The sequence below is a fragment of the Ovis aries genome, chromosome 24 (assembly GCF_016772045.2).
Source record: "Ovis aries strain OAR_USU_Benz2616 breed Rambouillet chromosome 24, ARS-UI_Ramb_v3.0, whole genome shotgun sequence".
NCBI classification, from domain to species: Eukaryota; Metazoa; Chordata; class Mammalia; order Artiodactyla; family Bovidae; genus Ovis; species Ovis aries.
In genome coordinates, this window is record NC_056077.1 from 8857330 (window position 1) to 8883385 (window position 26056).

Here is a 26056-nt window from a genome sequence, read left to right on the forward strand (position 1 = left end):
CCAGACTTGCTGAATGAGAGTTCCTGCTGGTAGTGCCTGGGTTTCTGTATTTTTTAAACGTTTCTTTGACCACCTGGTGGGTTGTATGCATTTTAGAGCATGGAGAGGCTACATTCTTATAGCACAGAGTGCACGTATGTGCTCAGTTGCTCAGTCGTGTGCGATACTTTGTGACCCCATGGACTGTAGCCCTCCAGTCTCCATGGGATTTTAAAGGCAACAATACTGGAGTGGGTTGCCATTTCTTCCTCCAGGGGATCTTCCTGATCCAGGGATTGAACCCACGTCTTCTGCATCTCCTGCTTTGGCAGGTGGATTCTTTACCCCTGAGCCACCTGGGAAGCCCTCTTATAGCACAGTGGGAAAGACAATCACATTTAAGGGGACAGCATCCTCTAAATACAATAGATACGGGTCATTTAAGTTTTCCCCCAGTTTCTTTCCCTTAAAACAGCTAGGGAATTTAGACCCCCAAACCAGCCTCCTATCTGAGGCATCAGTTTAGCAAAACTGAGTGCCGACTGAATGCACTGGTGTTTGTGGCTGGACAAGAAGAAAGATCTTGTCCCTGCAGAGGTTGTATCCTAGCAGATAATTACAGCAAAAGACAAACAGCGCCATGAATGAGGCAGGGGGAGCAGGGGCACTGGTGAGGGGCGCTGACCTAGTCTCGGGGACAGGGAGAGGGAGGAGCAGCTAAACTGAAGAGAAGGAGAAGTTAGCGGAAGGAAGGCGGGGGTGTGCTGGGCGGGAGGAAGGCTGCGTGACCGGGTCCCTGGGCTAGAAGGAGCCCGGAAGGTCAGAGGCGGGCAGAACTTTCTGCTTGGCTGGCATAGAGAGTGAGAAATGGAAAATGCTGAAAAATGCGATCAGACTGCAGGGGGAAGCTGGGTGTCACGTTGAGTTCAGACTTTATCCTGAGGGCAACGGGGAGCCATGGGCAGCGCTTGGCGAGGGAACACTGCGGTCATGTTCATGTTTCATAAAGATCACCATGGTGGCTACGTGAGCTGTGACTGAAGGGAGTGCACCTCGGCTTTGGGGGACCAACTGGAGGGCTGCTGTTTTTGCCCAATGAAAGGTGAGGGTACCTGGGCTGAGGTACAGGCAGTGGAGGTGGAGACTGGTCAACAGGGTCAAGTCATATTACGGTGATAAAAGCCACTCTGGGTGGAGCGACTGGACACTGGACAATAAGGGACAAAATTAGGAGGCAGAATAATCAAGTGACTCCCTCCCTCAAGGCAATGACTATGACCTCTATTAGTTTTGAATTCTGACTTCTTTCTTTTTTTTTTTTTTTAAAAAGGAAGCAGGACTCAGTCCCAGGATCACAACAAGGGTTTTAACTGAAAGTAGAAGAAAGGCTTAATTCTTTTTGTTTTGGGGGAGGGTTTTTGTTTTAACTGGTGGCTCAGATGGTAAAGCGTTTGCCTATAATGTAGGAGACCTGGATTCAATCCCTGGGTGGGAAAGATTTCCTGGAGAAGGAAATGGCAACCCACTCCAGTATTCTTGCCTGGAAAATCCCATGGATGGAGGAGCCTGGTAGGCTACAGTCCATGGGGTGGCAAAGAGTCTGACATGACTGGGTAACTTCATTTTTGGCCATACTTCGAGCATGTAGGATTTTAGTTTCCTGACCAGCAATGGAATTCCTTTCCCCTGCAGTAGAAGCCCAGACTCTTAACTACCGCGATACCACCAGGGAATTCCCGTAATTTCCCCCCCCCACCCCCCCATCTAATGTGACCTCAAACGCATTTCTCACCCCATGCTAAACTTTTCACAAACATTAACGAAAGCTTACTTGCATGGGTGCTCAATTGTGTCTGATTCTTTGTGACCCCATGGACTGTAGTCCACCGGGCTCCTCTGTCGATGCAATTTTCCAGCCAAGAATCCTAGAGTGGGTTGCCATTTCCTCCTCCAGGAGATCTTCTCAACCCAGGGATTGAACTCACATCTCCTGCATCTGCTGCATAGGCAGGTGGATTCTTTACCACCACTCCACCTGGGAAACCCCCAAACTGTTGGCAGTCTCCTTGTGGAGGTGACTGAAGAGAATTATTGACAGCAGCTATACAATATTTTATTCTGTGGATGCACTGTGATTTTTAAACCGGCTTCACTGAGGCACAATTGATATACAGAGGCCCGTACATGCCAAATGTATACAATTGGTTGAGTCTGGATATTTGCAAACACCTGTGATGCCATCACTACGATCAAGGTAACAGATTCATCCAACACTTCGCAGAAAATCCCTGGGTCCCTTTATTTATTTACTTTGTGGGAAGAGCCCTTAACCTGAGATTTACCCTCTTAACAAATTCTAACTGCACAATACAGTATTGTTAACTAGAGGTACCCTGTTGTACAGCCATCTCTTAACACTGATCATCTGGCAGAAAAGAAACTTCATATCCATTGAATTCCCCCATCCTCCAGCCCCTGGAAACCACCATCGTATTCTCTGTGAGTCTGACTATTTTAGATATGAATGGAATTATGTAGTATTTGTCTTTCTGGCTTATTTCACTTAGCATAATGTCCTCTGGAGGTTTCTCCAGTGGCTCAGTGGTTAAAAAAAAAAATCCACCTGCAATGCAGGAGACATAAGAGATGTTCTTTGTTTCAGGAAGATTCCCTGGAGGAGGCCATGGCAACCCACTCCAGTATTACTGCCTGGAGAATCTTCATGGACAGAAGAGCCTGGCGGGCTGCAGTCCATAGGGTTGCAAACAGTCAGACATGACTGAAGCAGCTGAGCATGCACACACACATAGTGTCCTCCAGATTCGTCCATGTTGTCATAAATGTCAGGTTTCCTTCTTTCTTAAGGCTAGTGTTCCCTTGTGTATATACATTTCTTTATTCTTTCATCTGGCGATGGATACTTGAGTTATTTCCACAAACTGCCACAATGTATTTAAACAGTCCTATTGCTGGCCATTGAATTGGTTCACATATTATTTGTTACTATAAAGAAAATGCTACAGTTATATATGGACTTAAATCCTTTCCCTTATTTTAGGTATTTTTGGAGAATAATTATTACATAATATTAGAGAGTTTCTTTCTTTTTTTTTTTTTTTTTTTCTTTAAGAAAAGCATAGCCTGAAAGGAGGTCTGAGTGCTGGTTTTGTTGGGCAAATGTCTTCTCTCCATTCAGTTTGGTGGTGGTTTATTTGCTAAGTTGTGTCTGACTCGTGTGACCCCGTGGACTGTGGCCCGCCAGGCTTCTCTGTCCATGGGATTTCCCAGGCAAGAATACTAAGTGGGTTGCCATTTCCTTCTCCAGAGGATCTTCCCAACCCAAGTATCAAACCTGGATGTCTTGCATTGCAGGCAGATTCTTTACCAACTCAGCTACCAGGGAAGCCATTCACAATTTACTCAACGGTATGATGGGTTCTCAGTGGGATGATCCCTGAGCATCTTCAGCCACCATCATTCTCTGGGGCTGCTCAGACAAGCAGTGCAGGACAGCTGGCCTTGACCTGGGACCCTTGGGAGGTTATTCCAGTGAGTGCCCCTCCAGCCAGCAGCTGCTCCACTGACCCAGATGGAGTACGGAGAAAACTGAGCCTGTCTAGGACTCCAAGCAGCAGAGGTTGAGAACTCAGGCTCTATACTTGGACACTTATCAGATGCATAATCTGGGTCATGCTAATTAGCTTCCTTGGGTCTCAGTTTCCTCATCTGTAAAATGGTAATAACAACAGGTCTTAGTTTATTGAGTTATAACAAATGAGATGAATGGCATAAGGTGCCTGGCTGATTCCAAGAAGAAAGTGAAAATTAGCTCTTATTATTTTTCTGGTCTCGGTACCTCCAATTTTAAGCAGTAACATCATTACAGTGCCCTGTTTGAGAACAGAGACCCTGGGGGTTCAAGAGCAGTTCTATGACCTTGGGCAAACTTTCTGAGCCTCGGGTTCATCATATGTAAAATGAGACGATAACACACCCACACTCAAGAGTGACTGTGAGTTTTTAAATGAGTTAAGCATGCAGATTCAATTCCTGGGTGGGGAAGATCCCCTGGAGAAGGAAATGGCAACCCAGTCCAGTATTCTTGTCTGAGAAATCCCATGGACAGAGGAGCCTGAAGGGCTATAGTTCATGGAGTCACAAAGAATCGAACACAACACATGTGAAGATCTTAGAGCAGTGCCTGGTACATATTACTGGAGCAGCATCAGTTGAAAAATAGTGTTTCTTCCAGCCAACTCAGGCACTGGCCTAGGAGCCACCACCCTTTGCTGAGGGCTATCTCCTCATCAGGACACTGCGGTTGCCTCACACACTGTGTTGACAACGAGTCAAAGCAGGACTTCTGATTCATCCTACTTTACAGACTAGGAAGCTGAGGTCTGGGGACATGACCTGACGGGCCCAGGATGCTGGCTTCGGAGGGTGATGCTCCATCTAACCACACACCCTGTGTCCTTCCCGTGACATCACCCGTCAGGCTCCTGGTGATTTCTGATCATTGACTCTGAAAAGAGGTGGAGAGCTGCCAGAGAGATGGTGTCCTTGAAGCCACGATGACAAATGATCACTTTTCACTCCAAGGAGCTCGGATTCTAATTAAATTACTGGCTTCCTCTGCCTAAGGCTGGTCCAGAGAGGACTGGCTTGATAAGGGACACTCTGTGCCCGAGGGTCAGTCTGGGGCTTGGAATCTGTTATATCGTTTCAAATCAGTGCCAGTGGTCTGATGTGCTGTCATGAACCTCCTAATAAATGAGCCGGTTGACTCAATTGCCCGTAAGCATGCCAGGATCGGGGTAAGGGACACGTTACAAAAAGAATCCGTATCTTCCGGAAAGTAAAAAATTGAACTCAGTGTGGCTTTCGTGGACATAGGCCGCTGACAGAAAGAAGGGTAAAGCCAAGTAGAAACAAGGAGAGATGAAAAAGGGCCAGGGCCAGGGGCACTTGGGGACATCGCTTAAGCTACTTCGAGTCTTCTGTTTTTCTCCCAGTTTGATAGAGAAGAATTCCAAACAAGGCTGTCATCATGGTATGTAGTTCTGGAAGGGTTTTTGCAGCAAGAAGGCTGGGTAGGAGAAGAATTTTGTAATTCATGAAATGAAGCCTGCCTCCATTTGCCTGTCTCTATCCCAGCACCAGGTGTTTTAACCAAGTCGAGGCTCAAAGTTCAGCAGATACTGGAATAAACATTCAGGTAGATGCCCTGCAGAGAGCATGGCTTTGGAGCTGGTGGATTGGAGTTCCTTCCAGTTTGTCACGTCCTAGCTGTGTGGTGTTGGATGAGCATTTTTTGATATTTTCTTCTTTGTAAACTGCAGATATTCATTCTAATCCTTCTGAATTGTTCAGAGAATGCACAAGTGAACAACATGGATGGCATAGGACTTGACACACAGCAGGTGCCCAATAAATGCCAAGCAATACTGAAGGATGGACAGAGTCCCAGATTCTAATTTAAAAATGAGGGGGTGGGACCAGAAATTCTCTAAAAGGCTGGCTGTTTCAGTCTCCACACAAATTCCATGCCTATAGCAAGGGCTTTATGAGATAGCTCTAAAAAGATGGAAAATCTATGGCCTTTTGACCCTTGAAAAGTGAAAGTGAAAGTCGCTCAGTCGTGTCCGACTCTTTGTGACCCCATGGACTATAAAGTCCATGGAGTTCTCCAGGCCAGAATAGTGGAGTGGGTAGTCTTTCCCTTCTCTAGGAGATCTTCCCAACCCAGGGATCAAACCCAGGGATCAAACCCAGGTCTCCCGCATTGCAGGTGGATTCCTTACCAGCTGAGCCACCAGGGAAGCCCAAGAACACTGGAGTGGGTAGCCTATCCCTTCTCCAGAGGATCTTCCCAACCCAGGAATCAAACCAGGGTCTTCTGAATTGCAGGTGGATTCTTTACCAGCTGAGCTACCAGGAAAGCCATAAACCTCTAACTATTTCTCCGTCAAGGTCTGCCAGGCTGAGGTCCAGAACTGAACGATCGGCAGGCAATGGCTGTTCCTTCCAAATGCAGTGACAAAAGTGTGCATTCAGAAGAGGGGACCTCCCTGGTTAGCTGATACCCGTCTCTTACACCCCAGCTCCCCCATCACCTCTTCAGAGTGTGGCCTGTGGACCACAGCAGCATCACTGGTGGGCTTGTTAGAAATGCAGGCTGCTCGCCTCACCTGAGTCAGAATCTGCATGTTTACAAGGTCCCTGGTGGCGCGCACACACACATTAAAATTTGACAGGCACTGCCCTCTGCCAAGGTCAGGTCCCCATCTCATCCTCTCAGGGGTTGTGCACATCTTGTTGGGGGCTTCCTTCTCTCCTGTAAACAATTAGCTACAAGTTCACCCTGCTGTCCGAAGGCAGGACATTCCTATAAAACCCTACACAAACTGAAATGACGTAACAGGAAGAAGCAGCTACTTTTTTTTTTTTTTTTTTTTTTTGGTTAAAGCAGAAATCCTCTTTGGATTTCTTTTACTTAGCAAAAACAAGTACTGTTACCGAGTCCAAGCTCTTACCGCCCACCACATGACAGACCAATAATCTGAGAGATGGATTGCTGCGGCAAAGAATAGTGACCGTTTGGAAAGCCAGCAGACCGAGGTGATGGTGGACCAAGTGAGTGATAGTCACTAAGTCGTGTCCAACTCTTGCGACCACCATGGACTGCAGCCCACCAGGCTCCTCTGTCCATGGAATTCTCCAGGCAAGAATACTGGAGTGGGTTGTCATTTCCTTCTCTGCTGCTGCTAAGTCACGTCAGTCGTGTCCGACTCTGTGTGACCCCATAGACGTCAGCCCACCTGGCTCTTTCGTCCCTGGGATTCTCCAGGCAAGAACCCTGGAGTGGGTTCCCATTTCCTTCTCCAATGCATGAAAGTAAAAAAATGAAAGTGAAGTCGCTCAGTCATGTCCGAATCTTAGCGACCCCGTGGACTGCAGCCTACCAGGCTCCTCCATCCATGGGATTTTCCAGGCAAGAGGACTGGAGTGGGGTGCCATTGCCTTCTCTGTTTCCTTCTCTAAACATGTCCAAAAAGAACCATCTTGCCAGTGTTTGGATGCTAGTTTATTTCCTAGAATGAAGAGGAGGGGATGTGAGGAGGTAAAGTAGAAATATGATAAGTTGTTGCAAAGTATTTCTTGGTTCCAGGACTTCCCTGGTGATCCAATGGCTAAGACTCTACACTTCCAATGCAGGGGCCCAGGTTCAATCCCTCCTCAGGGAAATAGGCCCCCCATGCCACAGCTAAAGATCCTACCTACATGCCTCAAGGAAGATTGACTGTCCACGTGCCACAACTAAGACCCATTGCAGCCAGATAAAAAATTAATATTATTAGAAAGCAGCTTCCTATAAAAACAAACATACAAACAAGAAACCAAATATTTCCTGGTTCCAACCACACTCCCGAGGGGATGTATTCATTTCTTCTTTTCTGCAGCCACTCACAGGTGGGCTGGTCAGGATGCTTCCTGTGGGTTGAACAAAGGTGTTTTAGCTTAACGCTCAGGCACGGCAGGCAGGGTTCCTGGAGATGGACCGTTATGTGTACTTGAAGCGATAGGCATCATCACTTTAGTGATTAGCAGGTAGCAAGTCCCTAGAACACAAAGGCTAAGTAAGGGAAGAGCAATGGGTCCAATATGGAGTCAGATTTGTTCTTCCCTATTACAGTAGTGATGTAGGTCTTTCACAGAAGCAAAGTGGTGTAAAACAATCTTTTGAAAAGTGGGGGGAAATGTGTTTGGTACATTTTTTGCTTTTGGCTAGATTTCTGCCTTTCCTTACTAGACGGTTTTCTCCTCAGAAGTCAGAGTCTGGGTTTATCTCGCTCATCTCTATGCCTGAGAGCTGTGGTGCAGTTACTAGCCATTCCATATTTGGTTCTTAGAAGCCCCTGCTGGGGACTTACAGATCAGGCCACGTGGAGGAGTGACTTTAGCTAGGGGACCTTTAAATACCAAGAGGTTTGACCACAACTTCAGAGTGTTAGGTCTGGGCAAGTTGACTCTTTGCTGATTTAAATAGGTCTCCAAAGACCCTGGAGCATTAGCTCCTGTCTGAACAAAGCAGTTCTTTGTCAGAGTGACAAGAACTGAGCAGTGGCTCCAGAAGGAAATCACCTTGCCCTTGGACACCCCTGTCTTTGCTCCCTAGCAACGTGTTTCCGAAAGGAGGAAATTTTTCTTTTGCCCCAGAAGCTGAAGTCAGCGGGTGATTGGCTAAGCTCTTCTCCTGAGAACCAGCTCATAGGTACACTCCGACTAGACTTGGACTTTTAAATTTCATCTCCCCCTGGCCTCGAATAATAGTTAATTGTTAACCTATTAGTTTGGGGGCTTCCCAGGTGGCGCTAGTGGTAAAGAATCCGCCTGCCAATGAGGGAGGCATAGGAGATGTGGGTTCCTTGGGTTGGGAAGACGCGTTGGAGGAGCAAACGGCAACCCACTCCAGTATTCTTGCCTGGAGAATCCCATGGACAGAGGAGCCTGGTGGGCCACAGTCCATGGGGTCACAAAGAGTCAGATACGACTGAGCATTTGAGCCATTATTAGTTTGGAGTATGCTATTTCTTTATTGATTTATTAAGAGACGTTATCCTGTATGCTATTTATTAAAATTCCCACAGTGAACCTGCATTAAATAAATCCTTGGCAAAGATGCTCTCAATCCCTGAGCAGAATTTGCTGCTGGTCCCCTCGACCCAAACAAAACAGCAGCACTGAAAAAGGAGCCGCTTAATTAGTACTGTGGAATGAAGCAGTGAAGGAGAGAATGAGGGTCAAGGGCTTCTAAATCTTCATAAGTGGGAAAAAGAGTGGTCACCAAGACATAAGGGTCCTAGAGACCAGCCCTTTCCTCCGCCCCAACACACACACCACAGGCACCCTGAGGGTGGCAGTGGGGCAGTCCATCTGAGCTTTATGTGAATGCTGTGGAAACAAAAACAGAGGGGAGAAAGCCCCCAAATTATAGCAGTGGTTTATTTTTTGAGTTTGGTCAAGAAAGGATCATATAGTAATGATAGTACTGGTTTGAGGGAGAAAAAGTAGAGAGATTTCCTGAGAAAATGTACATCACTCGCCCTGAGTTTCTCTCTGATCAAAATGAAAATACAACCGTATGCTCTCCCAGACTTTGCATGGTGACTGTGGGGTTAGCATTGTGAGGGGAGAGATAATTACCCCTTCACCCTTCTGCATTCTTGGCTGAGACCTCCCTGTAATACCATTAACAGAAGAAAAGTAGCCGTTTGATAGCATGTCTGCCTCCTACTTCCCTGGTGGCTCAGACGGTAGAGAATCTGCCTGTAATACAAGAGACCAGGGTTTGATTCCTCAGTTGGGAAGATCCACTGGAGAAGAGAATGGCTACCCACTCTAGTATTCTTGCCTGGCGAATCCCACGGACAGAGGGGCCTGGAGGGTTACAGTCCATTGGGAGTCACAAAGAGTCAGACGCGACTGAGTGACTAACACTTTGACTTTTCACTTTCTATCTTTGTACATGTTGGAGAGACCCAGGAAAACTGAGTAAGTCTCTAAAATGCTCTAAACCATCACCTTAAATGCCACCTGTTTGTTGTTCAGTCACTAAGTCGTGTCCGACTCTTTGCAATCCCATGGACTGCAGCACGACAGGCTTTTCCGTCCTGCACTATCTCCCAGAGTTTTCTCAAATTCATGTCCATTGTGTCGCTGATGCCATCCAACCATCTCATCCTCTGCCGCCTCCTTCTCCTCTTGCCCTCAGTCTTTCCCAACATCAGGATCTTTTTCAATGAGTCGGCGCTTGGCATCAGGTGGCCAGAGTACTGGAGCGTCAGCTTCAGCAACAGTCCTTCCAATGAATATATTCAGGGTTGATTTCCCTTAGGATGGACTGATTTGATCTACTTGCAGTCCAAGGGACTTTCAAGATAGCATTTCCATCTAAAGACAAAAGATGTTGAGGTGGCGGGGGTGGGTGGTGGCGGATATGAGGTGAGGGAACCAGTCTGGGGAGGTTACCAGGAAAAGTGCAGAAAACAAGGGCTTGGTTTCAATGCAGATTGAAATCATTGCCCTCTTTGCTGACAGAATCCCCCTTCTCTTCCTGACACAGAGAGGGAGATTTCCCTTGTAGGTGTAAGTGTCTCTTATGAAACAGTAATCTCCACTCAGCTTTCAGAGCTGCTCCTGTATCTGCCTCCTCTCAAAACGAATAACCCCTCTGCCAAAGAGACACACCCTGGGGTAGCACATCACGCTCCGCTTTGGTCCGCAACCGCGATTCTCCATAATTATTGCACCATTCAGCCATGAAAAGGAATGGAGCTCTGACACATGCCACAACTGGGATGAACCTTGGAAACATAATGCCCAGTGAAAGAAGCCAGACTCAAAAGGTCAGAGAGAGCATGATTCCACTTACATAAAACATCCGGAATAGGCAAATCCATCAAGACAGAAAGCAGATTGCTGGTTGCCAGGGGCTGGAGGGAGGAGGCGATGGGAAGTGACTGCTAATGGGGGCAAGGTTTCCTCTGGGAGTGATGCAAATGTTCTGGAACTAGGGAGACAGGATGGCTGCGTAATGTGATGAATGCACTAAATGCCGCTGAATTGTACACTTTAAAATGGTAATCTTGTGCTAAGTGAATTTCACTCCAATTAAAAACAAAAATCACCCGATGAGCTTTTCAAATGTCAGAAGACCAGTCATCCCTCTTCCCCACTGATTCTCATTCTTTTGATCTGAATGAAGGCCCAGACGTTGGTTATTTTTAAAAGTTTCCCAGGATCTTATAATGGGCTAACAAGAATGAGAACTATATAGGCTTAAAGAAAGCAGGCGGAAAGTGTGTAGATTGTGCTGTCTAGCCCACCAGGGTCTGGATTTCTTGCCATCTCCTAATTGCTAATAGCTTGAACCTGTTTCAACTGGGCAAATATAAGCTCTACTATGTACCACACTGGGGCTGTTCTTAAAATCACATCAGCTCATACTGGTAAACACAGTGGGCTTGACACTTATTAGGTGCTGAGTAAATTAGTTATTTTCGAGTAAATATCAAACTTGATTGTAATAGTTTTAAAGGGCCATTCAACTACAAGGAGTGGGATTTTTTTTTTTTTAGGGATTTTTAAAAACATTATTTATTTATATTTTTGGTTGGGTAGGGTCTTCATTGCTGTGCGCAAGCTTTCTCTGGGTGAGTAGGGTCTTCATCGCGGTGTGCGGGCTTTCTCTGGTTGAGTAAGGTCTTCACCGCGGTGCGCGGGCTTTCTCTGGTGGGGTAGGGTCTTCACCGCGGTGCGCGGGCTTTCTCTGGTTGGGTAGGGTCTTCACTGCTGCGCGCGGGCTTTCTCTGGTTGGGTAGGGTCTTCACCGCTGCGCGCGGGCTTTCTCTGGTGGGGTAGGGTCTTCACCGCGGTGCGCGGGCTTTCTCTGGTTGGGTAGGGTCTTCACTGCTGCGCGCGGGCTTTCTCTGGTTGGGTAGGGTCTTCACCGCTGCGCGCGGGCTTTCTCTGGTGGGGTAGGGTCTTCACTGCGGTGCGCGGGCTTTCTCTAGTTGCGGTAGCGTCTCTCCTCTCTAGCTGCAGAGCACAGCCTCTGCTGAGCACGGACTTGATAGTTGTGGCGCCTGGGCTTGGTTGCCCCACAGCATGTGAGTTCTTCCTGGACCAGAGATCTAACTGGTGTGCCCTGCATCGACAGGCAGATTCTTACTTATTGGACCACCAGGGAAGCCTTCTTCTTCTTCTTCTTCTTTTTTTTTTTTTTTTTAACTCCGAGACACTGGGCTTTGTGGGATGGGCATGAAGAAGAAGTGAGGATGCAAAGTGACCTGGAAAACTTCTCTCTGGGTATCAACGGGTGGATGGAACCTTGGATGAAAACAAAAAATAGGTTGCTCCTCATTACAGAAAGACCCTCGGGACTTCCTTTTGTGTCTTTGGAAGGATGAAGTGAAAAGGCCAGCCAAGGGGTCTAGGACTCCTTGGCACTGAGTAGGGTTTTAATTTATGACCTTGAGATGTAGTCGTTTTTCCTCTGCGCTAAGAACTTCAATCTAGTGCATTGCATCCTAGAGTTGAGCTGATGGCAATGACTCTGCTGAATTAAGCTTACCCCTCCTCCCCCGCCTTTCATTTATCCTCCAGATTTGCTTTTCCTCCACCTCAGTTTCCTGGTCCATTCAGGCATGCATCCATTCTCTTCTTTCATTGATTTCCTGAAAGTTGCTTCCATGTCACGTGCCTGTTATAACTTGGGACTCTTTCCTGAGGCAATACCAGTGGATTCTCCCCCAGTTTGGTTCTTCTCTGGCTGTGTGACATAAGGCAAGTTTCTTGACCTCTCTGTGCCTTAGCTCTTTCATCTCTGCAATGGGAGGGTCTAACAGTATCTGCCTCATGGGGGTAGTAGGAGGATTTCATGAGACAGTATATTTATGGAGAGACAACCTAGACAGCATATTAAAAAGCACAGACATTCCTTTGCCAACAAAGGTCCGTCTAGTCAAGGCTATGGTTTTTCCAGTGGTCATGTATGGATGTGAGAGTTGTACTATAAAGAAAGCTGAGCACAGAAGAATTGATGCTTTTGAACTGCGGTGTTGGAGAAGACTCTTGAGAGTCCCTTGGACTACAAGGAGATACACCCAGTCCATCCTAAAGGAGATCAGTCCCGGGTGTTTATTGGAAGGACTGATATTGAAGCTGAAACTCCAATACTTTGGCCACCTCATGCGAAGAGTTGACTCATTTGAAAAGACATTGATGCTGTGAACGATTGAGGGCAGGAGGAGAAGGGGAGTGGCTGAACTGAGTACAATTAAACAGTTAGTGCTGGGGATGGATGTGGCTCTTGTTAGCATTTGTTCAGCTCTGAGTCTGTGGTCACCTTTTCTGGATGTGCTTCTTGGTCTCAGGCGTTTGGGGATGTTGGGGCCCAGGGAAGGCCACCCCAAAAGGTCCCTCAATGGCATATTGATTATTTTGAATAGAAGTTACTTTGAAAAGAGCTGATGTGAAAGGGTCACTCTGAACTTCCTCTCTGTCCTTCTGAAAGCAGGACATAAGTCTCCCATGTGAAAGGTGCTGTGCAGCCAAAAATAAAGATAAAAATAAATAAGTCAAAAAAAATTCCTTACCAACTAAGCACCCCAAACTGAGTTTCTGCATCAATTTCTCACAAAAGCACTGTTTCTTTGTGTAAAAAGCTGCTTACTTTGGCCACTGCTGCTGCTGCTGCTAAGTCACTTCAGTCGTGTCCGACTCTGTGTGACCCCATAGACGGAAGCCCACCAGGCTCCCCTGCCCCTGGGATTCTCCAGGCAAGAACACTGGAGTAGGTTGTCATTTCCTTCTCCAATGCATGAAAGTGAAAAGTGATATCTATTTCTTTGAGATTTCCATGCACACAAATTACATTTGTTTCTTTTTCTCCTGTTTCTCTGTCTTGTGTTGAGGGAGTAAACAGACAGAACAGGCTCCGTCTTGAAAGCAGGACTCCATCTTGGGCTGGACTGTGGACTTTGAGCTATACGCTCAGTATCTATGGAAACAACATACAAACTGGAAAACCAGGGCCCCCTGGACGGAAAAGTCCCAGGGCTCATACCTGGACTCTCCGTCACCTAAAAGAATACCCTAATTATCTGTGTAACCGAATAGAATCACAAATTCTATTATGCTTATTGGGGTATGACCACAGGCCTATTGATAAATGCCCACTGTTAACTACCTAGGCTTAAGGCATATGAATCATGGGTTAACTTTGATTGTATCTTTCTTTTCCTTTGTTCAGACTAGTTTCAGGGAATTTAGGGAGGTGGGTTTGGGCTCATACACTTAGGGTATATAAGGTTTTCACAAAAACTGGTCGGGGTCCTTGGCTAAGAAGAGACTCTTGCCTTGGGCCCGCCGGTGTAACAGACTGCACTCCGCTATCTGCATTGTCCTTCTGAGTGAGTTTGTTTCCCGGAATGCGTGGCTACAACAGTGTCAGTTTTATTGATGAGTCCAGCCACAAGACCTCAAGAAGCTTCCCAGGTGGCACTGATGGTAAAGAACCCACGAGCCAGTGTAGGAGATGTAAGAGACTCAGGTTCAATCCCTGGGTCAGGAAGATCCTCTGGAGGAGGGCATGGCTGCCTACTCCAGTATTCTTACCTGGAGAATTGATGGACAGAGGAGGCTGGCGGGCTACAGTCCATGGGGTCACAAACAGTCCGACACAACTGAGTGACTAGCACTCTCACTTTAGGATGAATTCAGTGACAAAGCCATCTCTCCTTCTGTTTTATGTCGACTATTCAGGACTGTTCTCTATCCAGTACATGAGGCTGTCTAGCTTGATAGTCTTCTTCAGGTAAAAAGGATATGAAACACCCAGACGCACGGGGCGTTCCTTAGGTAATGGAGCCACCATGATCCTGTTATCCCTCTTCAAAGCTCTCCCAGGGGAACAGGGGCTTTTCTAGGCCAAGCAGTAAAGTCTGCCCCTATCTAGACCTGAAGAATCAGCAGATACAGAAGGCTTTTTCTGGTGAATCCTAGAAATCCACTGTTTGTTGGTTCTGCTCCTCCATTGAAAAGGATAGCAGTAGATGACACCAGGCACACACACTGAGTCTGGAAGCCTGCTGAGCATTATATATTTAGCATCTCATTTAAATCTCAAAACCACCCCCATGAAATGGCAGCTTTTATTTACCCTGTTTTTCAAAGGTAAAGAAATACCACAGAGCTAATACATGTTAGATCGGGTCTGAACCTGGGTGTCTCACCCCAGAACCAAAGTCCTTGTAACCGAGCAGGACTCCATGGGGCCTTCCCGGTTCGGGGGGAGGTGCTGGGGAGGGAAGATTGGGGACAGATCTTCCCCTATATCTTCTCCTTTAGCTCCTCTCTGAAGTATCTAGGTATTTGATGCACAGTACCTGAGTTGTTTTGCGGTTGAAGCCATCTACCCCCAAGAAACGGAAGATGTTAACTACCTGAGGACCATAAGCATATAGCCACCGGCCTCCTGAAGCCTGAGGAGGGATAAGGTTAACCCCTGTGACTGTTGTCTCACCATCAGCCAGAGAATTGTGCACCATCTGATCCGGTACCCTGCAGCCCCCTTCCCTCACTTGGCTTTTAAAAATGCTTTGCTGAAATTCTTTGGGGAGCTTAGGGCTTTTTAGGGACGGAGCCACCCACAGCTCCTTGCCTGACCCTGCAGCAAATGTTCCTCTGCTCCAAGCTCTGATGTTTCCATTTGTCCTCATTTGTATGTTGGGCATATGAACTTGCATTAACGTTCTTAATTACCTTGCAAAACTGCCTCTTGGTGACAATGATCTTTTTGTCCCAATGACTTCTTTTGACAAAAGAGACAGCAACTTTTCAAAGAGGGGACATGACTTGCCTGAGCCACAGAGAAAGGGGCAGCTGCAGGGCCAAGGTGAGAAGCCAGGTCTTACAGTCTTCCTGTTTTTTTTTTTTTTTTTTTTTTGGCCCATGATATCATTTTGTAGCCAAATTCCAATGTGACATGCTCTCTTGTGGCAGTTACTCTCTTTTGGAAGTAAGTAGTTCTAGACTACTCTGAGCCCCAAGGAGTCCCATTTCCTCTCTAATTCATTCCCTCCATGCCATATTTTGTGGCCCTTAGATCTCAAGCCTCATATTTGGAATTTCAGCTCAGTTCTCTAGGCTGACATGTTCAAGATGATGTTTAAGGTGAGGGCTTGCACCATGTCAGGGTGCTTTCCTGGGTTTCTCCCATCTATGTGTGTGTGCGCTTAGTCGCTTAGTCATGTCTGAGCTCAGTTGCTTAGTTGTGTCTGACTCTTTTCGACTCCATGGACTGTGCCCACCAGGCTTCTCTGTCCATGGGATTCTCCAGGCAAGAATACTGGAGTGGGTTGCATGTCCTTTTCCAGGGAAGTCCCTCTCCCATCTATATATATTATTAAATTTTTGTTTGGTTTATTTCCATTAATCTGTCTCAGGTCAATTTAATTCTTAGACCAGCCAGAAGAACTTAGCAGGAGAGAGGAAATTTCTTCCTTCGCCATGACTTCACCAATAAGTAGTAAATGCCAGCTATTTATTTTTAACAATACCATGAATGGTTTACAGAACTTGGAGGAAATAGATGAGAAATGGAGCATTTCTGCCATATCAGTAAACAAGGAAGTCACAGTCATCAGCGATTGCAGCCCTCCTCTGTGAACTGCTGAGCCCTGATGCAGGAGACCTGGGTTTGATCCCCGGGCTGGGAAGATCCCCTGGAGAAGGGAAAGGCTACCCACTCCAGTATTCCATGGACTGTATAGTTCATGGGGTCACAAACAGTTGGACACAACTGAGCAACTGTCACTCACTCGCTCAAGGGCACTCAGGAAGGAGAAGACCATCTGTGATCTGGCGGCCAGCAGACTGCAGCCACTCCCTATGATAAACCCCAAAGGAGCTCAGGATGTGAAAACACGCAGGATACTGGCCCCACATAGCTGAGATTTATGTGAAAGGAGTGGTTTAGGTGAGCCCAGACTCTTGCATCTTCCCATACACAGAAAAGCACTCAATTCCCTAACTTGGGATATCTGGTTTCCTTTCATTAATAGTAATCTTTTGATGTTTGGGCTTCCGTGGTGGCTCAAACAGTAAAGAATCTGCCTGCAATGCAGGAGACCCAGGTTCGATCCCTGGGACTGGAAGATCCACTGGAGAAGGAAATGGCTACTCACTCCAGTGTTCTTGCCTGGAGAGTTCCACGGACAGAATAGCCTGGTGGGTTACACAGTCCATGAGGTCACAAAGAGTCAGACACAGCTGAGTGATCTAACACTTGCACACATTTTGATGTTCACACTACCTGCCCTTTGCTGCATGACTTCTATAGAAGCTGGCACCTTCCCCTCCTCCTCCTCAGAGCAGTTCTGTCAGGGTTACTTAAGATGCTGCCTTCTGGAATCGAGGTCCTAAAAATTCCCACTGATTAAAACATAACTCTCAGCTTTCAGGTTGTGAATATTTTTTAAGTCGATATAGACATAAAATCTCCTAGGGGAGACTGGGCTTGTGTCTTTCATATCGCTTGTATCCTTCTAACACCAAGCCTTTGACAGCATGGTGTCATGGGGAAACAAGCTCATCCTTTCCGGTATTTAAAAGATAACTTGCCTGAAGAGGAACTTTATGAGAAGCGTGCACATCCCTGCATTTTATGACTTGGATTTTCTGCCTCTGCCTGCTGCTTGGACATGACTGTCACAGGGCAGCATCTGTGTTAGGGGAAGCACACTGACCAAAACTGCCCACCCTGGTCAGCCACCACAGTGACCATTCACGTGAGCTATTTTACAACAGGAGGTCCTGGTAAGGGACACAGAATTAACAAGGCACACCAAATGGAAAAATTCGGGAAAGGTCAAAAGGAGACACCACGTGACTGACCACCTCCCAGAATCCTTCTCTCTGGCTTCCATCATGGCTGAGCAATGCCTGCACCACCAGGAAGGACTCTGAGTCTGAATGATTGGCCAAAGACAACCCAGGAACTAACCCCATCTCCATAAAATCCGAGTCTGCGAGCCACATGACAGAGCAGTCTCCCTGGCTTCCCTTACCCTCCTGCTCCCTGCCTGGGGTGCCCCTTCCCAATAAAATCTCTTTATCAGCATGTGCGTCTCATCAGACAATTCATTTCCGAGTGTTAGACAAGAGTCCACTCCCAGGCCGTCCCTCTTCCTGCAACATCTGGACAACCCAAGGAGTGGTTGAACTTTCCAATAACAAACACATCATCACCAAGCATCAGCCTAGAGTACGAATGGGCGGCAGATTGCTGCAGCCGCACAGGTGTGACTCCATGCATTCCAAGACCTGCTGCCCTTCTCAGGTCCTGGTGTTATGCCCAGTGTCCGAGTCCCCAAAACTGAGAGAATAAGACATCCACAGCAATGCAAAAGCATAAAGGGGTTTATCGCTAGCTCGACCTAGGGCCCAAGTCTCATCCAGCGCAGTGGAGTCTTGACAAGAGCCCCGAGCTCTGAATCACATCTACTTTTATACAGACGTTCTTTGTTCCTGTAACAGCATAGCTGATTGGTTAAACTGGTCGCCTGTGCGGGACTTTTAAACCTCGCACCCCTATCCGGATTGGCTCAGGTCTGGAGTGGGTGGGGGCTACGGGGATTTTTTTCTGATTGGTCGAGCTACACTGCCTGCGGGGGTTCCCAGTGCCTCAGCTTTCCTAGAGACTAAACCTCAGGCCTAGCCTGCCCTTAGAGCCTGGCCTGGCTCCAGTTTGGTCCTAACACTGGGAGAGGGACACCCCTCTGTGACACAAGCAGACTAAAATAAGAGGCACAATGTGAGAGCTGCAAGTTAAGTTTTATTTGGAGCAAAATGGGGACTGCAGCCTGGGAGACAACACCTCAGATAGCTGAGAGACTGCTCCAAAGAGGTAGCCAGGGGGAAGGTCAACATATAAGATTTTGGTGAAGGGGGTTGTTGTTATTCAGTCACTCAGTTGTATCCAACCCTTTGCAGCCCCATGGACTGCAGCACACCAGGCTCTCCTGTCCTTCACCATCTACCAGAGCTTGCTCAAATTCATGTCCACTGAGTCAGTGATGCCATCCAAACATGTCATCCTCTTTTGTCCCCTTCTCCTGCCTTCAATCTTTCCCAGCATCAGGGTCTTTTCCAATAAGGCAGCTCTTTGCATCAGGTGGCCAAAGTATTGGAGCTTCAGCTTCAGCATCAGTCCTTCCAGTGAATGTTCAGGGTTGATTTCCTTTAGGAGTGACTGGTTTGACCCCCTTGCAGTCCAAGTGTGTCTCAAGAGTCTTCTCCAACACCACAGTTCAAAAGCATCAATTCTTTGGTGCTCAGCCTTCTTTATGGTGAAAGGGGAGTTCAATACAATCAAGTGCTTATTTTACAAAGGGCTTTCTGCTAGTCAGGAGGAGCTGATGTCACCATGAAGGGGTTTAGTGCTGTTCTAGATATGAGGAGATGCAAGGACTGGGATCATGAAATCAATTCCTGAAAATATCCAGCTATTTAAAGACCTGTTCCATCAGTTTCCCTGGAGCACAGAATGCCTCCCTGAATTCACTTCAGGGAGTGTCAGAGGTCAGCAGCTTCAGCAGCAGGGGCAGATGGCAAACGCTCTTTCTGATGTTCAGTCCCTGGCAAATTCTCTTAGTGGTGGTTTAGTCGCTAAGTTTCACTTGACTCTTGCAACCCCATGGACTGTCTGTCCCTGGGATTTTCCGGGCAAGAATACTGGAGTGGGCTGCCATTTCCTTCTCCAGGGAATCTTCCTGAGCCAGGGATCGAACCTGGGTCTCCTGCATTATGGGAGGATTCTTTACTGACTGAGTTACCGGGGAAGCCCAGGCAAATGCTCCTGGCAGGTGCCAATTTATAGTTGTCACACAACTGTCTAAGGAACTCAAAGCCCCATATAGAAAACAATATTAATTCAAATGCAGAGAAGAGGTGCTAACTCAGCACACAGGGGCCTACCTTTAAAACAGATTTGGAAATGAACTCAGACGGAAAAGATCAAACCCGTCACTGTCGTGAGTCTCTGCTGGCCCATGCTTCTGTGCACACATTTTTTTTAAATGTTCTTTCCACTGCCCAAATTAGTTGCTTTAGAGTCCCTTTGCTGTGACAAGTATTCCCCCACCCCCAAGGGGCCCAATCCATTGATCTGTAAATTTTAGATAATGTACTTCTTCAAAAATCACTTTGATGTTGAAAAAAAATCACAGGATTTAAAAAAAGCTGCTAGATGAGGTGCCATCAGAAATCTGCTTAAAATGAGAATAAGCATAAATGAAAAATTTCAAATACAGAAAGATTAAAAAAAAATACTGGGCTTGGAGGGACTTCTGGTAGCCCAGTGGTTAAGACTCCACGCTTTCACTAAAGTGGGCACAGACAGGTTTAATCTCTGGTTGGGGAATGAAGATCCCACACGCCAAAAATAAAATAAAACAAATATATCACTGGGCTTGGAACAAATTTGTAAAAAGTTAAGTCACTTAAGCAACTTAAGTTCCATCAGGCAGGTTCAAACAGGCGGTGGACAGGGAAGCCTGGCGTACTGCAGTCCATGGGGTCGCAAAGAGTCAGATTCAACTGAGCAACTGAACTGAACTGAATAAGGAAAGGAAAGGGATATAAAGACAATGGAGGAGTAGTCAAGAAACAATACTGCAGCCTTGGGGCAGGTCCTGATTCCCTGTCAAGGGATACACACAATAATATCTTTGTCTGTTTTTGCAGATACTGTAACCCCCACCAGGTGGGAGAAGTTGCATGCTGCCCACAAGCATGTAGACCTCAGACCATTGAAACCAGAAGGTTGATCAAGCTGACTCCTGATTACCTCACCACCAACCAATCAGAAGACTGTCCACAAGATCACGCCTGAACAGACAAGACTTCTCACTACCCATTCCGGCTCAATGTTGAGGGCATTAGTTCACTGCGGCCCCCTTCACCTGGCAGAGCAATAAAGCTGTTCTTTTCTGCTTCACCCAAAACTCTGTCTTCAAGATTTAATTTGTTGTCCATGTACAGAGGCCAGATTCAGCATCATTATCTCTGGGCTTAAACATCAGAGGACTTACTACAGAGGAGAGGCCCACTCAATTGGGAGAGATGCATCCTAGAAGCTTTGAGCAAAGGCTGTGGAGTTAGACTGCTTGCTTCAAATCTAAATCCCATCACTTAGCAGCTATGTGATCTTGGGCAACCTCTCTGAGCCTCAGTTAAAAACAGTATCGAGCTTTTTAGTTTGTGAGGATCAAACGCTGTGAATACATTAATGTCTGGATGTTAATCCATTTTCTGACTCAGGGTAAGCATTGATCCCTAGAATGCTAGCTATTGCTGTAACTGTCCACACCAAACTAGGGGACTTCCCTGGTGGTCCAGTGGTTAAGAATCCACCTTCCAACGCAGGGGACATGGGTTTGATCCCTGGTGGGGGAGCTAAGATCCCACATGCCTTGGAGTAACTAAGCCGATTCACCGCAACTACTGACCCACGTGCTCCAAAGCCCATGTCCTGAGACTAGAGAAGCCTTTGAGCTGCAACAAAGACACAGCACAGCTACAAATAAATAAATTAAAAAAATTTTTTTTACAAGTTATTTTTCCTTTAATATTTCTTGATAATATATTTCCATTTAGATTTTCTTCTCTAAAACTTAAAAAAAATTTTTTTTTAAAGTAGCTGGATTGGGTGATTCCGATAGCTCCAAGCCAAAGTCAGAACCTTGAAGACGTCACTTAGCATCACTTTGGAAAATTCCCAGGGAAATGCTAAGGGTGCAGTTTATTCAAGCTTTGATGTCAAATGCATGCATGCTTGCATGCTAAACCCCTTCAGTTGTGTCAGTCTTTTTGCGAACCCATGGACTGGGGGCCACCAGGCTCCTCTGTCCATGGAATTGTCCAGGCAAGTGTGCTGTAGTGGGCTGTCATGCTGTCCTCCAGGGAATCTTCCTGACCCAGGGACTGAACCTGGGTCTCCTGCATTGCAGGCAGATTCTTTACCACTGAGCAACTGGGGAAGCCCCTGTCAAATGATTGCATCCAAAACATGGATCTGGTGCATGTTAATACTCAAAGACAGGAAATGTGAAGGAAAACCAGGATATCCTTGTTTTGGGGGAGACCCTCAGGGTCACTAGTTCCTCATTATCCTCCTTTCGTGATCCCAGTTGTCTGCCCCCATTCTAACAATGGAGGCCTGAATTCAAATGAGTACATTTCATTCAATGAGACCTAAGGTCTCCTGAGTGTCTGGCTTGTGATAGGAACCCTGCTAGGTGTTTTTAAGTTCTTTGTCTTGTTGAATATCCCCCCAGTGCCATGCAATATAGGCATTGTCCTCCTATTCCCAACAAGGAAATTGAGGCACAGAGAAGTTAAGCAACTTTCCCTACATCACACAGCTCACAAGCAGCACATCTGAGATCCATTCCCAGCCTCTTTGCCCTTAAGGCCCTTGTGTATCTCATTCCATCCCACTGCCTTCAGGACAGTAAAATGAGATTTGCTGAGCTGAATAAATAGCCTTTCCTCCCTTTCAAAATGGAGGTGCTGTTGTCAGAGCCTGGATTTCAGCCGAATGCCATTTTAATGGGGTCCTCTTTTGACCCCATTTAAAGCCTCTCTCCTTACACTCTCCACTTCCCCAAAGGCCAGCGGAGCAGTTCATAAACCTGCATTACCCCGTGTGACACTTTTCTCAATGAAGGGTCAAAATCCCTGGTCTCTGGGAAATAACCTGCTAAAGTGACTCTCCCTCTAAAACCCAGTGGATAATAAATAGCCCTTTATCCTTTCTCTGCAGCTCCTGCCTCCTTGGCTTGTCAGATGGCAGCTGCCCCTGAGAGGGTCTTCTTCAGTCTGCTCTGAGTTTCCTAGTCCTTCCAGGAGGAGACAGGGATGGAGGAGAAGAGAGCAGAGACGTCAGAATCGAGAGGACCTTTGCCCCACCTTTGCAGCTTCCTGGACATGCAACCTGGGGCAAGACTTCCCTCCACAAGCCTTAAATATAACACATTGTTTAATCACTCAGTCCTGTCTGACTTTTTGTGACCCCGTGGACTGTAGCCCGCCAGGCTCCTCTGTCCACAGGATTCTCCAGGCAAGAATACTGGAGTGGGTTGCCATGCCCTCCTCCAGGGGATCTTCCCCACCCAGGGATCGAACCCGGTCTCCTGCACTGGCAGATGAGGTGGATTCTGAGCCACCATGGAAGCCCACCCGAGGGTTCATTTATCCATTCAGTAGTGGGTCTGTGAAGCTGTCAGGTGTCAGGCGTTGTGCTGGGTCCTGGGAGTAAAAACAATCCCTGTCCTAGTTGAAAGGTCCCCTTTGCTCATTACAGTGGCACTTAGGAGAAAAGGAAGAAGCATGGCATAGACGAGCAGATGAAATTCCAAGAGACCAGTCCCATAGATGGAACCACATCTGCTCTGAGAGCGTAGCATAGAGAGAAGGCACCTGGTTTGGAGGAAGGTGGGTTCATGTCCGTGAGATTCTGATCTTAAGGATGAATAAGAACCAAGGCCAGGAATCAAGCATTGTAAGCTGAGAAAACAGCAGGTTTAAAGACCCTTCTGGACAGTTACCTGTGGAGGAAATGAAATGACACATGGGGTGCCTGGTGCGGCGCTGAGGGCAGGAGGGGTACTCAGTGATCCGACCTCTTGACCAAGTCCTTTCCTTCCTCCAAGGGGGGTGGATCTGTCTGAAGCTCTGTCTTTGTGAAGTGGCAGTTTCAGAGTGGGAAGTCAGAGGTACATTGAGCTTAATTAAGGTTTCTTTCCTGTTAGCCCTTATATTGTAAAAAATTATTTAATACTAATTTTTGTTAATTTTAATCAAATATTTAATTAAAATACACTTAAGTTCCGCTGGTGGCTCAGATGGTAAAGAATCTGCCTGCAATGCGGGAGACGCCAGTTCAATCCCTGAATCAGGAAGATCCTCGGAAGAAGGGAATGGCTACCTACTCCAGGATTCTGGCCTGAAGAATTCCATGCACAGAGGAACCTGGCAGGCTATCGTCCATGCCATCACAGAGTCACAAATGACTGAGCAACTAACAGTGTCACACTTAAATACATTAATTAATAATTTTATTCTTTAGTATTAAATAATAGCAATAATTATTAATTTATTTCACAATCATTTGCACCAGATAATGTGGTTAGTTATGAAGTTGTCAGACCAGAAATATATTAATTCATTCATCTGACAAACACCTGATGTGCCAATCTATATGTTGGATATGAAAGATGCAAAAATAAAAACTACTGTCCCCACTCTCAAGGAGAATCCCAAACGCTTTGAGGGATTCATCACATGTGAGAACTAAACGCTTGAGTAGGAAAATGCCTTTGAAACATTGGAGCAAATGGACTTTCATGAAGCAATGTTGTTACCAGCGTCTGTGGACTAGTGCCAGGCTAACCCTATGAGAATCAATCAGAGACTTTATTAAAACCAAACAGTAGCCATTCCGTGATGTTAACTCCTAGAAATTCTCTTTCAGTAGGACTGAGATGGGATCCAGTTATCCATTTATTTGACAAACTCCCATGTAATCTTCATACATAGCCATGTTTGAGACTGTGGTTGAGACTTGCTCCCATAAACTATTTCATCAAAGACCAGCGGACTTGGAGTCAGATCAACCAGTGTTCAAATATCACTCTACCCATGTGTGCCATTCACAAGACCACCCTCACTTTGGACACCAAATGCCGAGTTTGGAAATTTCCAAAACCACCCTTACTTTTGACATTAATTGGAATTTTGGGGGTCCCTAAGGCAACTCTTGGGCTTCCCAGGTGGCTCTAGTGGTAAAGAACCCACCTGCCAATGCAGGAGACATGAAAGATGTGGGTTCAGTCCCTGGGTGGGGAAGATCCCCTGGAGAAGGGAATGGCAACCCACTCCAGTGTTCTTGCCTGGAGAATTCCATGGACAGAGGAGCCTGGTGGGCTACAGTCCATAGAGTTGGACACGACTGAAGTGACTTAGAACACGCACACACAAGGCAACTATCAGGTGGGGTAATTCACTAGAAGGAGTCACAGAACTCAGTGAAAGCTGTAAAACTCACACTTATGATTTATAACAGTGAGAGCATACAGATAAAAATCAGTCAAGGGGAAGAGACCCATGGGACAGAGTCCAGGACAGTGTCAGGCACAGGGCTTCTGGTGGTGACCTTCCAGCGAGCTCGAGGACAAAACTTTTCCTGGCAACCATGTGTGACAATACCTATGGAGTCTTGCCAACCCGGGAAGCGCACCCAGGCCTCAGTGTTATTGGGGCCTCGGTGTTATTGGGGCTAAATCTCATAGGCTTGGTTGACCATTCTTGTGTCTGATTTCAGTCTCCAGACTTTTGGAAGTTGAACTGATATGTGTGACTCAGCCCCCATCCTAAATCACGTGGTATGACAGAAGACCCCTAAATGTCAAAAGTACTCCTGTTTGTGTGCCTGCTAAGTCACTCAGTCATGTCCACCTCTTTGTGACCCCATGGACTATATCCCACCAGCCTCCTCTGTCCCTGGGATTCTCCAGGCATGAATAATGCCATGCCCTCCTTCAGGGCGATCTTTCCAACCCAGGAATCAAACCCGTGTCTCTTATGTCTCCTGCTTTGGCAGGTGGGTTCTTACCACTAGTGCCTCCTGGGAAGCCCAAATGCACTCCCCCAGGCATGCCATTCTAAGGGCTTAGAGATTATCTCTCCGATACTCAGGGCAAAGACCACATCTTTCCTTGAACGTGAAAGTCGCTCTGTCGTGTCCAACTCTCTGCGAACCCATGGACCATACAGTCCATGGAATTCTCCAGGCCAGAATACTGAAGTGGGCAGCCTTTCCCTTCTCCAGGGGATCTTCCTGACCCAGGAATCGAACTGGGGTCTCCTGCATTGCAGGCAGATTCTTTACCAACTGAGCTATCAGGGAAGCCACATCTTTCTTTGGGCAAGGCTAAATTCTTTTCTACACACCATGGGACTAATGGCAACTTCCTTACCTTCTTGGAGCCTCAGTTTCCTTTCCCATAAGGAAGGTAACACCATGAGAGAGTGGACATGAAGACCCAGCCCATCATAAGCACTTCAAAAATGGTACCCATGGTGGTGATGCTGGTGGTGGTGACCAGGAAGAGGAGGAAGCAATGCTAAGGGTGTTGATGATGTTGCTCAGGAAGCGGTACCTTGAGAGATTATCATGGGTAAAAGTCCCACTTTCACGGCTCCATCCTCATTCTTCTTGTGCAAAATCATAAAAAAATTCCTTCTCATCCTCTCAGAGCCAAGTGCCCGTGGGGCTATTCAGAAAACTTCCCTCTTTATCATCTTCTTTGCATAACTCTGTGCTCAGAAACAGTTTGCTTATCATGGTCCCCAGTCCCCATATTTCAATGACAGCTCACCTAAAAAAAGGTGTCTCAGAGAAATGCCACCTTGTACTCCCTAGGAAGCATATTGTTCCCTTTCACCAGCA

At 46.7% G+C, this 26056-nt stretch overlaps 1 long non-coding RNA gene across 1 annotated transcript; it reads left to right on the forward strand.

Moving 5' to 3' along the window:
- Positions 1-907: 907 nt before the first annotated feature.
- On the forward strand, positions 908-20549 carry LOC121817841 (uncharacterized). Its single transcript, XR_006057907.1, has 2 exons — positions 908-1081; positions 20290-20549. It is a non-coding gene; the product is annotated as an uncharacterized LOC121817841 (long non-coding RNA).
- The last annotated feature ends 5507 nt before the right edge of the window (positions 20550-26056 follow it).